The following is a 13,408-nucleotide window of genomic DNA, read 5'->3' on the forward strand; positions in this document are numbered from 1 at the left end:
TCTATGGTCGAACAATATTCCACTGTATATATGTACCATCTCATCTTTATCCATTCATCCATTGACAGACACCCGGGCTGCCTCCACATCTTGGCCATTGTAAACAATGCTGCCATGAACGTATGGATGCACATATCCCCTCACAGTAGTATTTTGGGTTTCTTCAGATGAATACCCAGAAATGGGATCACTGGGTCCTTTGTCTCTTATTATAGTCATTGTTTTAAAGTCTGTTTTGTCTGGTATAACTATTACTACCCTAGCTTTTTTTGTGTGGGTTTTTTTGGGGGTATTTTTTTTTTTGTTTGTTTCCATTTTCATGAAATATTTTTTCCATCCCTTTACTTTCATTCTGTGTATGTCTTTGATCTGAAGTGAGTATATTGTAGGCAGAATATGTAAGGGTCTTTTTTTTAGGGTTGGCATAGCCAGCTAGGACTCTATTTTGGGAAAACATGACTTGGCTTTTAGTTGGGGGCATGGGTAAGAGGAGGTCCCCAGGCAGTAGACTCCTCCCCCAAGGGTGGGCTGAGGACTTGGTCATCTCCTGTGCCCAACGCTCCCTTGCTCAGCTCCTTTCCCACAGGGTTGGAGGCCAGGAGGGACCCCGGTAGCCTAGCCTTTTACTTGGGCAGGACATCAGATGACTCAGACATCAGCTTGCCATCTCGAGTCTCTATCCTCTTCACAACCAACCTCTTGGAGGAGCTGGTGCTGGTGCAACTGAAGGAGCCAGAGCCCCCACCAGAGCTGAAATTGGACTGGAAGTTTAAGCCGTGGTTGAAGCCAGGGCTTGTGGTGTTCCCATAGGCTGGGCTCAGCCCACCTGAGTAGTGGCTTGTGGTCTTGGTAGGGATACTCATGTTTTGCATCCCAGACCCCAGCCGGCTTTCCTCACCCTCCAGCAGCTTCCTGTAGGTGGCAATCTCCACATCCAGGGCCAGCTTGACATTCATGAGCTCCTGGTACTCGCACAGGTGTCAGGCCATGTCCTGCTTGGCGGTTCTCAGAGTGGCCTCCAACCTAGCGACTTTGGCCTGAGCATCCTTGAGGGCCAGCTCCCCTCGCTGCGCAACATAAGTGATGGCAGCCTTCAGGGAAGCCCTCTGGCCTTTGAGGGCGTCAGTCTTCGCCTAGAGTCAGCTGATGTTCTGGTTCACCTCAGAAATCTCTGTCTTTGTGCAACGCAGGTCATCCCTGTCCTTCCCAGCCAACATCTGCAGCTCTTCGTACTGGATCTGGTACATGGTCTCATCCTCAGCCCTGCTATGGTTGCAGTCTCCTCATACTGGGCCTTGACCTCAGCAATGATGCCGTCCAGGTCAAGGGAGCCGTTGTTGCCTATGGACAGCACCACAGACGTGTGGGAGATATGGGCCTGCAGCTCACAGACCTCCTCTGCATACAGCTGCCTGTAGAAGTTGATCTCATCAGAGCGGGACTCCAGCTCTACCTTGATCATATAAGCTTCATCCACATCCTTCTTGATGAGAATAAATTCATCCTCCATCTCTGGGCACTTGTTGATCTCATCCTCGTACTTATTCTTCAAGTTCTCCACCAGCCCCTGAGTGTTGCCAAACTCCGACTCCAGCTTCAGTTTCTCCTGGGCCAACATGTCCAGTTGCCACCGAAGGTTGTTGATGTAGCTCTCAAACATGTTGTCCATGTTGCTGCGAGTCATCGGCTGCTGCTGAAGGAGGTTCCACTTAGTCTCCAGAGTCTGCTGCTCCAGACTCAGCACCTTGTCGATGAAGGAAGCAAATCTGCTCCTTCTCCTGGTTGTGCATGGCCTGGATGTTGGGGTCCACCTCCAGCTTCAGGGGACTCAAAAGGCTGTGGTTCACTTGGATAGCTGTAATGGTCGCCATACTCCCAGCCCTGTTGTAATCCCTAGCCAGATTCATGTCGATGCCCAGGCCAGCCTGGTAGCTGCCACCCACCCAGAAAAAGGATGAGGAACTGATACAGGAGCCAGTAGCATTCAACTATGAGCAGCTAATGTAGTCCCAAGGGCCAGAGGTGGACACATTGTACATCTTCTGGGTCACCCTTGTGGACCTGGTGGAGTCTGGAGTGGAAGTGAGGAGATAAAACCAGACAGAGACTCGAGAAGGAGCCAGAAAAGCTGCTTCCTCAGCTACCCTATCTTCTGATTGGAGCATTTAATCTATTTACATTGAAAGTAATTGTTGATAGATATGTAGTTATTGCCATTGTATTATACATATTTTTTATCTGCCCCCCCCCCCCCATTAAAGAAGTTTCTCTAACATTCCTTGTAGTTCTGGTTTGGTGGTGATGAACTTCTTTAGATTTTTCTTGTTTGGGAAGCTGTTTCAACTTACAAATGATAGCTTTGCTGGGTAGAATAGCCTTGGTTGTAGGTCCTCGTTTTTCATCACTTTGAATATTTCCTGCCAATCCCTTCTGGTCTGCAAAGTTTCTGTTGAGAAATCAGCTGACAGTCTTATGGGATCTCCCTTGTAGGTAACTAACTGCTTTTCCCTTGTTGCTTTTAAGATTCTTTCTTCATCTTTAACCTTTGACATTTTAATTATGATGTGTCTTGGTGTGGGCCTCCTTGTGTTCATTTTCCTGGTACTCTCTGCACTTCCTGGGCTTATATGTTCATTTCCTTCACTAGATTAGGGAAGTTTTCTGTCATTATTTATATAAATAGGATTTCAATTCCTTCTCTCTCTCTTCTTTTAGTACCCTGACGATGTGAATGTTGGTCTGCTTGATGTTGTCCCAGAGGTCCCGTCAAGAATCCTCATCTTTTTGGATTCTTTTTACTGTTTGCTGTTCTGATTGGGTGTTTTATGTTACCTTACCTTCTAAATTGCTGATTCAGTCCTCTGCTTCATCTAATCTACTCTTGGTTTACTCTAATGTATTCTTCATTTCAGTTATTGTATTCTTTATTTCTGACTGGTTCTTTTTTATGGTTTGTATCTCCATTTTTATGTTTCCTATCTCTTTGTTGAAGTTTTCCCTGAGATCATTGAGCTTCCTTATAACCAGTGTTTGGAACTCTGTGTCTGGAAGTTTGCTTGTCTCTATTTTGTTTAGTTCTTTTTCTGGAGCTTTGTCCTATTCTTTGATTTGGAACATATTTCTTTGTCTCCCCATTTGAGCTGCCTCACTGTGTTTGTTTCTATTTATGAGGTAGAGCTGCTATGCCTCTAGTTATAGTTATAGTAGTGTGGCTTTATGTAGTAGGTATCCTGTGGGGTCATGGTACAGTATCCCTGGTCACCTGATCTGGGTGCTCCAGGTTTGTCACTTGAGTATGTTATCTTTGCCCTCCTGTTGTAGTTGAGCCTTGGTTGCTGTTTACATGTCAGTGGGAGGGATTGAGTCTCAAGCTGATTTGTTGTGAGGACTGGCTGTCACTACAGTGGATGAGCTGTTGTTTAGGGGCTGACACTACAGAGCAGGATTCACTTTAGCAGAGTTCTGGTGCCTACATAGTCTGCCCTTTGGGTGTGTTGTTCTTGGAGGTGACCAAGTGATGCTTTAGCTTGTCTAAAGCTGGCCATGGGGTGTGCCAGGACTGGGGCCTCCTGAGAGGGACCTGGCTGCAGGCCATGTTCAGCCACACCCTATGTCCTGTCCAGGGATACCTGCCATGAGCCACAAAGCAATTTGCAGGTGGCTGCCACTGATTCTGGGCTTAGAGGTACCTCAAGAAGCCAAGGCATTAACAGAGGTCAGGTATTGCTCATGCCAGGTTTGGGGTGCCAAGCGAGAGATATGGAACTCATTGAAGCCAGATGCTGCTTGTTTGAGTTTTGTGAACCTTTGAGAGATCTTTAGGAAAGTCCGCAGTATGAGCCAAGATAGGTTGTTTGTATGGAAAAGCCCCTAGAAGGGGTTTGGGTGAGTCTGCAAGTTGGGTGGGGTGGGGTCTCAGTATATTATCAGGGCATGGCAAATGAATAGTGTTAGCCAGGTTGATGGAGACTCAGATATGGCACTGCCTGCGTCTGCACACCGGGATCAGGTAGGGCTCAACAAAGAAACAATGGCTTCCACCAGCTTCTTTGTCTGGGAGAAAGCTGTCCCTCCTGCACTCACCCTGAATCCAGATAATTCAGTTTCTCTCTGTATGTTCCTAGCACCTTTCAAGCTGCTGCCCCAGTGCTGGAGTTTAGAGTGAGTGAGTCTGTCAGCAAGTAAGTTAATGTGCAGGCCCTTAAAGAGAAATGCCTGGGACTCCAGCCACCCTCTGTCTTACTCAGCTACCATCTTTGCTGGTTTTCACAGCCTGAAGTTATAGGGACTTCTTTCCCTAGCCCTGGAACCGTGGGCTGGGAAGCCTTGTGTGGGACTGGGATCCCTCATTCCTTCAAGTGTGGGGGATCTTCGTAGCCAAGATATTCCTCCTGATATGGTCTCATGCAGATGTCGGACCAGCTTGTTCTGTATCTCTGCCCCTCCTATCAGTCTCAAGGTGGCTTCTTCTGCATGTCCTTAGTTGTAGGGCTTTGATTCAGCTAGACTTCAGGAAATTTTCAATGATGGTTGTTCTGTAGTTTTGCTGTAATTTTGATGTGGTTGTGAGAGGAGGCTAGCACAGCATTTACCCACTCCATCATCTTGAACAAGAAATTATTAATGTGTTTTTAAATAATAAGGGTTGGCCACAGTAATAAACAATGAATAGTTTTTCTGTGATAGATTATACTAAAAATTCGAAACGTTTTATGTAAAAAAGAAAAAAGTATAATAATAAATGCTTGGTTATTACTATTATGAACCAAAATATTATGACAAAATTATATATTTCAGTGACATGTAAAAGTGACTTCTACTTAATATGGACATTTGATAATAATTAGAAGATAAAATTAGAAGAAGGGAATATTAACACAAAGTAATGCCAAGCAAAAATTATTTTAAAAATTGAAAGATAATATCGCAAATCTTTAATAGTTAAATATTATCCTTACAATTGAATTATATATCACACAAGCATGAATTTCACTGTTTAGTAGTCTTGATCTTTGTTTTAAGACAATCATTCCAGATGTAGAAAAATGTCTTTCATCTTCTGTTGAGATTAGTTGAATTGGTAGGTCTAAGATATATTCAAAAGCGTCTTCACATTGGGCATTAGTCAACTTGTTGCTTCAAATAAGATCATTTTCTTTTTTTAACAATGAAAATATTTTATCTGCTTGCCCTAGTTTTTGTTCTGCCATTGAAATAGATACTGCTTTTTTAAATACAAAATTTAAATCACTTTCTGGTCTCTTATTAGAGCATTATATTACAACATTAACCTGTTCTTCTCATTGTATTTCTTTTGTCAAAATATTTGCAAAGAACTGTAGCTTATGGGGAACACTTAAGCACCATAAATGCCAGTGAACACTTAGTAATATTCAAATAACAAAGCATTTATATCTTCTAACAAGGTAAACAGTGCCTCACAGAATTACATGTCAAAATTGCCCATTTAGGGAATTGTTTTTCTTCTAAAACTTATTTCTTATCACACCACTCATAGAATTTGTATATAAAGTATACAATGTGTATAACCATTAACACTTATTTTATTTTCAAGAATGACTTGTCCTTATTAGCAGACAGTGCCACAGAAACACACTTTCACCATGTCAATAGCCATAAGCGACACTAACTGATTAGATTGTGACTGCTTCTCTTCCATGCTCCTGCCCCAGTTCCCAGAAACGTCAACTTGAATATTTCACTCTGAGGTTTAGTGCTTTCTGCTCTTGAATTTGACTTGATGTTGAGTGGATTTCTTTGAGTCAGTAATATCTCTATGTTAATAGTTAAGCTCCAATTCTTACAAGAGAAATAGAATACTTTCATTTTTTAATTTCTCAACTGATTATTATAATTGTTTTCGGTTCAGGATTTAGAAAAACACAACATTTCTCAAGAAATGTTGGGAAGAAATTCCCCTATGGACACACGAGTAGAGATAACCATAATCTCTTAGACAAATAATCACTTTACTGGTCTCTGGCCTATTGCCATTTATCCTTTCAATCCATCCACTCCACTGTTTATTCTACAAAATGGGCATGCATTACCAAATTGTATTATAATTTAAACTATGCCTGTATTTTCCACTTGACTGTAAATTTCCTAAAAGCAGGGACTGGGTCTTATTCAGTTCTTTATCTCCAATGTCTACTGATAAATTGACATATTCTAGGTTCTCAATAAATGCTTAATAAATTTAGGTGAATTAAATTAAATTTATTTGAAATAGAAATACAGTGAGGACTTCTGATTCTGGAAACCACCAGGTTCCCAAACCTGAGACAGTAAGACACCTCTTCCACTACAAATTTCTAGAAATTGTAGATAACATATAACTTTAAAATTTTAAAGCAGAGCTGAGCTGAGAAGAAAAAACAAGGAAGTCTTTAGGAACCACAAAAAAATCAAACAGAAAAACAAACAAAATTCTGAAAGTTAGAGTTGTAAGCACTGAAGCTGACATTGAGACAACAGGGGGTGGGACAGGGTAGAGGTGAGGAAGTGGGGAGAATGATAAAGGAGTCTAGAGGGAAGGTGCAGTTTCAGACCAGGAATTAAGCTTCAGTTTTTATAATCATGCAAAGATAGAAAGTCATATGAAGGAGGCAAGGAGTTTGTCACTTTCAGAAATGTTGAATGGAAAGAATATTTCTTTAAGAAAAAGTAAAGGCCAAGTATACACCATGCACAGAATTGGAATCTAAATATTACTGAATCATGTGGCTCAGAAACCTTAAAGCTGAGAAATTAACATAAAAATTGGAACTTAAAAAAAATTTGAACTTAGTAATAAATCGAACTCATTTGGCAAAATAAACGCAGGACCACTCCATAACTCAGGTTGTCCAGGACTTGCATAGAAAGTAAAATCCCACCAAAAATAAACTCACAATTAAAATTGACAAATATGCAAAGAAATAATTTATCATGAATAAAAGCCAGCAAAATAAAAATTTTTAATTTCACCTAAAAACTACTTTATTGAAAAGCCAAATACTTATAGAGAGATAAAAGAAAAAATAGATACTATTTAAAAATCACTATTTTAAAAGAAAAAGCAAAAAATAGAGTTTCTAAAAATGAAAATTAGTCATTGAAATGAAAAACTCAATGGACTATTTAAGTGACAGATTCAACATAGTTGGAGAGAGAAATCATGAACTAGAATACAGAGCTGAAAAAATTACTGAGAGCTCTACAACAGAAAAATTCAACTTATTAGCAATAATAGAGATTAGAAGATAATAAATTAATATCATAAAAAGGATAAGGAAAACTACTTGTCAATTTATGTGCTGGATATTTTCAATTTGTCTCCACAGACTACTCCTACCTTTCTGCATACTACTTTTTGTTCCAGGAAGCTGACCTCTATATACTGCATTATTCAAACTCACTTGTCTTTGGGCTTCTGGTGGGTTTTAGTCAAGGTTGGGAGTGGTAGGCTCTCTCAGAAAAGAGACCAGAGTATTTATTCCCCTAGCTAAAACTGTCCTTAGATCCAGACAAGCAGAGCTCCTACTCTAGGCCCAACACTAAAGGGGGGAATTAGAGACATGCTTGGTGTGCCTTCCTCAAAAGTTTCCAAGGTCCCCTCTAGGGCTTGGGACAGCAATGCTGTACAGACAGAACACCCCAAGCCTGCATGTGGTTCTGTGTAATTTTGCGTTACCTGAAGCATCTGCTTCAAAATTTTCTAATTCCCTCTTTGGAGGCTGGAAGTGGCAAGGTGCCCCAAACCAGATCAGGTCCCAGATCAGATTCTGAAAGGTGGAAGTGCCTTACTCAAATTTTTCTAAGCCTTCTTCCAGTGCCTCAGACCAGATGGGCAGGGAGCGCTGAGCCTGGTCTGAGACCAGCATTGGCCCCAGTCACCACTGATCCCTTTTGAGGCATTTTTACCCATATCTGGGTTTGGGCCACCAGGAGAGTGCTGATATGCTTACTTTAGGTGACTCTCAGTCCCACAAGACGGGATGAGTTAAGAGCTCTAGACTACTGGGTCTTTGCCCTTTGGGATTGTGCCTCTTAGGTGGACTCATTATATGGCTGCTGCTTCTAATCAGTAGTACTCAAGGGCAGTGGGGTGAGAGCATGTGTCCTTTACCATGTGAACCCTTCACTGCTGGCTCACCGGGTGGCCATCTACCCCTTTCACAGACTCTGTGCCACATGCCAGGAAATCCTCTGGGAGTGGCTGTGCTTGTCTTCTCTGAAGGCTTCTGAGACTGCTGCTCATGTCCTAATCCATACCTTCTGTTGACCCTGATTGACATGGTATCATTGTGCTCTCCCAGGTCGATCTTAAGCCATGCTGATTGAGGGAAGGACAGATATTCAATGCACAAATGGGACTACTCTTCTCAGTCTGCCCATAGGCCTTTGCTTATTCTCTCTCCCTCCTGGTGGTGCTACTGGGGAGGGTGGGATGGGGGAGTGGGGTGAAGGTAGGAGATTGCATAACACCAAAGGAGACTACATTTTAGGAGTGCAGTCAGTATGGCTTAAAGTGTTTAAGATATGGCTGGAAGACATGCTGTTCTATGTGTACACTATTAAATTTTGAATGGTGAATTTAACATGACCAGAAAACAAATTATCATTCTCATTCTGTATTCTGTACTCTGGATAAACTTGCAGTTCTGGTCATGGTGCGTGAATCAGAATAACCACTTTTGAGAGAGACATTGGAAGCAGTGTTTATGGGCAGCATGATGGAGTATGTGATATCATTAGTAATGATGTAACCATCATTAGATAAATGGATCTAAGGAACTACAGAGGCAAAGAGATCTATGTTGTTTCAATAACAACAGGCTCCAAAGAGGTACACATATGTTATAAATTACTTCAACTCACATGTGCTTATAAATTTTGCAATACACTTTAAAATTAAATTTTCATATGTAGACAAGACCATTACTATATCTGCTCAGAACCCTAGGGATAGTTCCCTCTCTGCCAGGTCATATTTTAAGGTGATTGTTTCCTTATAGGCAAAATGCATGAGAGTGGATTCTGAAGGTGTGAGATCTAGGAATTTAGAACATTAAATTAGATCAGGCTGAATTTATTGATTTTGGAGCACGCACCTCAAATTCTAGATTTAATATATTAACAATGGTGTACACCAAGTTTTTTTCACACTTTAATATGCAGACTATCACTTGAAAATCTTGTTAAAGTGTATATTCTGATTCTGTGGGTCTGGGCTGGGCCTGAGATTATGCATTCAGAACAAGTTCTGATTCATGGATCATACTCAAATGGCATAAACTTACAACCAATAATATGGAGAAAGGAATCTAAAGACTCAAGAAATGGGATTATGGAAATGGAATTATCATGAGCCACTTGCTCAGGCACTGCTTAACTTTCCCACCTTAAGAGGTTCAAGAGGATATTCCTTTCATTAAGATAAACAAACTGCATTGCTCAGGAGAGTACCAGAATTACTGAAAAAGCATTGTAACTATCTGCCATGGGCCAGAGATCATGGTGGCAAATGTTGCAATGGAAATGGGTTTCCTGACTTCAGTGGAAATAATAAATCTTGGCATGGTAAAAGCCTGGTGATGGTACTTGGCCATCAGAGACATGTTGGACAAAATTACCATTATAAGCTGCTGGGATAGAGGGGGAATCTGTATTTTTACTCACATGAATTTGTATGGTAGCAAATTAATGAGGCTTACAAAGGAATAGACTGGAGAGTCCATCTGCTAAGGTGTTAATTGAAGTCTGGTGGGCCACAACATGACTCAAGATGCTGTAATGGGGTTTCATAGCCTCTTACCTATTTATAACACAATTCAGTTCAAACAGACTTGGGGTCTCTTGATTGAGGAGAAAGTTGAGATCCTTAGGAAAGGGGTCCTTAAATTTTGTCATATATATATATATATATATATATATATATATATATATATATAGACTATATATGACTATATGTATATTTATATATACATATATATATATATGTGTGTGTGTATATACATATATATATATATATATATATATATATATATAGGTCTGGTGGGTCACAACACGACTCAAGATGTTGTGAGTATACTAGTCACAACATGACTCAAGATGTTGTGATGTATACTTCTAAGAACACCCAGTATGTATACATATACATATATACCGGGGGTGCCAAAAAAATGTATACACATGACTCGTATTCATGTTTTGTTATCAGGATATATTGAGTATTACAATTTTAATACAATTTTTTCCTTTCTTAAAATGTGTATATATTTTTTGGCAACCTCTGTATAGATTCAAATGTGTGTGTGTGTGTGTGTGTGTGTGTGTGTATATATATATATATATATATATCTGAATGTATAGTGAAACTTAGACATGCTTGGTAACTGACAATCTCCATGTTGGTTCTCTTCTCTGTGGCATGAGAGCTGTTAGGGTATAATGAGTCAAAAAGAAGACCTTGGAACTGTCTTTCCATAAGAGAATTTCAGATATATTTTCCTCAAGTACTTTTATAATGCAGGCGGTGGTGATTTCTATAGCATTCACCTTTATTTCACATGTTTAGCTGGTAGAAAAGTTATGTAGGTCTTTGAGAATGAAACTTAATCATGTAGTAACTTTAATCTAAGCTGCTGTCTCTTGGTGTAGTATATTTATTGGAGAAATTGGCAGATATCCTGGTGTTTGGTATGCAACTAAACCTAGTGAATGTTTCCTATTCTATTCTGATCAATAAAGATAATCAGAGCAGTTTGCTTTCACATGGCAGAGTCAGCAGTACACTTTCATTGTCTCTTCTCAGAGTCGTCAACTCTCCAGCTCTCTGGCACAACATAGCATTAGGTATCTTGAGAATTTTGATGTTTTATAGAACATTATTTTGGCCATTACAATGATGTTATTATGTTAATTAGATCTGGTGAGTTGGAAATCCAACACATCTCAAATGTCTTAATAAAACATATGTATGCCATAAGATAAATGATAAACCCCATGAAACTTGAGGAGACAGTAAACTAGTAAAAAAAAAAAAAAGAAAGAAGAAAGAAAAAAAAAGGAAAACAAAAAGCCATTTGCCTAGATCATGTCAGGATATTCTCCTATAAAGTAAGAGACAAATTTCTGTACCTTGCACTACCTACCATGAAGAAAGAGGCATAGTACTTGATGGACCTCGTTAGGTTTTGGAGGTAAACATGTACTTCATGTACATATGTCACTCTGATCTATTTACCAGGTAATTAATAAAGCTGTCAGTTTTGAATGAGGCCTGGAAAAAGAAACTCTAAAACAGATTCAGACCACAGTGCAAGCTTCCTGTTACTTGGGCCTTATGACCTTGCAGTTTCAATGGTAATTAATGACTTTGGTAGAGAGGGAAGAGAATCACATCATCTTTCCATAGGGATTTGGAGTAAGGCTGTTCATCTTCTGCTAATAACTACAAAAAGCAGTTCTTGGCTTGTTAGTGCTCTGATAGAAATTGAGTGCCTGTCCAAGTAACTATGTGATCTGAAATACCCATCATAACTTGGGTGTTCTCTGATCCATTAAATCATGAAATTGGACATATGCAATGTGATTAACGGAAGTGGTTGGTCCAGAATAAACAAATAAATTAGATTCGCAGGTAGCTTAGACTCCTGTGGTATCTACTCATACTCTGTTGCCATCACACCCTAAACCTACAGCTACAACCTTATGCAGGATTTTTTACGACCAATTAACAGAGGAGGAATGATCAGAAGCCTAATTTTACAGTGAGTCTGCACACATACTGGCACTGACTAGAGGTGGATGGCTCCATCATGGCAATGCAAACAATCAATGCCCTGAAAGACTATGGTGAAGGGAAATCCCCTCCATGGGCAGAATATCTGGAAATATATCTGGTTGCACTCTCTGTGGAAGGAAAGATGACTTGAGGTCTGACTCTGCATTGACTTATGGACAGTTACTAATAGGTAGGCCAGCTAATCAAGCACTTGGAAAGACAAGGTTGAAGATTGATAACAAGGAGATTTGGGAGATAGGAATGCAGATAGATCTTTTGTAATCGAGCATGAAGATAGTAGCACACCACAGCATCCACTGTGGAAGAGGCACTCAATAATTAAGTGGACTAGATGATCCATCCTGTGAATGTCATTTTGCCTTCTTCCTCAGCCACCTGGGTGCTTGCTCAATGGACCAATGGAAAAAAAAGTTACTTTGGTGGCAAGATAGAGATTATTGATTGGTGCAATGGCCTGCACCTGTCCTCACCAAAGATGCTCTGGCTACCACCACTCCTGAATGATACCTGCCAACAGCAAAGGGCAACAATGAGTCACCAACACGGCACTATTATCTAGGGATAGCAGCCAGTCACCTAATGACAGGCTGATTACATTAGATACCTTCCATCATTAAAGGGCAGTTATTTGTTTTCATAATAATACATACAGATTTCTCTTTTTTGCCAGTAAAGTTGATGCCAGCATCACCATTCATGGACTTAAAGAAAAGCTTATTCATTGTCATGGCATTACACACAACATTCTCTCCAATCAGAGAAAATGTTTTACAGTGAAAGGAGAATGGCAATGAGCTGATGGCGTCTAATTTCAAAGGCCTTACCATGTGGCCCGTTAACTACCAGCTTGGTAGAATGATGAAACAGCCTGATAAATGGTCATTTATAGAATCAACTTGGGATAAGATTTTGCAAGGCTAGGATGTTGTCCAAGGGCATGACCAGAAAGCACTGTACAGTGCCATCTTCCATAGCCAGAATGCATGGATCTAGGGAATGAATGTAGAGATGGAAGGGCCTCTCTTACTTTTATATCTGAAAAACCAACTTAAGACTTCTTGCTTTTTATCCATGCATGTTTGGGCTTTGTGGGACTGGAGGTCATAATGCCCAGGATAGAAATATTTTCACCATAAAAAAATGGTTAAATTGGAAGTTGAGACTTTCCACTGGCTATTTTTGGCCTTTCAAGTCTTAGAGGAGGGACTCATTCTACTGGCTGGGATGATTGGTTTGAATTAGCACAGGAAAAAATTTTTTTCTTCTATATAATGGGGACAAGGAGGACTATGTCTGGAACCCATGAGATTCACTACGGTGCCCTTTACTCTTCCCATGAACAAATATATTGGTCATGTAGTAACATAGTAAAGAAAATAGTATTGTAGGAGAGAGCAAAGAGTAAAAATATTGTGTTTGGGAAAACATGGTTTGTGGGAGAAGAGAGAATCAAAGATTAAATAGGCGAAGATAAGGAAGAACACTGTAGTACTGTATTTCATTTGAAGTCATTCATATAAGCTGTGTGTGTGTGGTGTATTAGCTCTGTCTTCTGAAAGTATCTAGAAGCAATGATATATAAGATACCAAGGAGTA

General features: G+C 40.1%; 1 pseudogene; it reads right to left on the reverse strand.

The window, feature by feature from the left end:
• Nucleotides 1-623: 623 nt before the first annotated feature.
• Nucleotides 624-2,165, reverse strand: LOC109435283 (keratin, type II cytoskeletal 8; annotated as a pseudogene).
• Between the last annotated feature and the right edge of the window lie 11,243 nt (nucleotides 2,166-13,408).

The sequence above is a fragment of the Rhinolophus sinicus genome, linkage group LG16 (assembly GCF_036562045.2).
Source record: "Rhinolophus sinicus isolate RSC01 linkage group LG16, ASM3656204v1, whole genome shotgun sequence".
Lineage (NCBI taxonomy): Eukaryota > Metazoa > Chordata > Mammalia > Chiroptera > Rhinolophidae > Rhinolophus > Rhinolophus sinicus.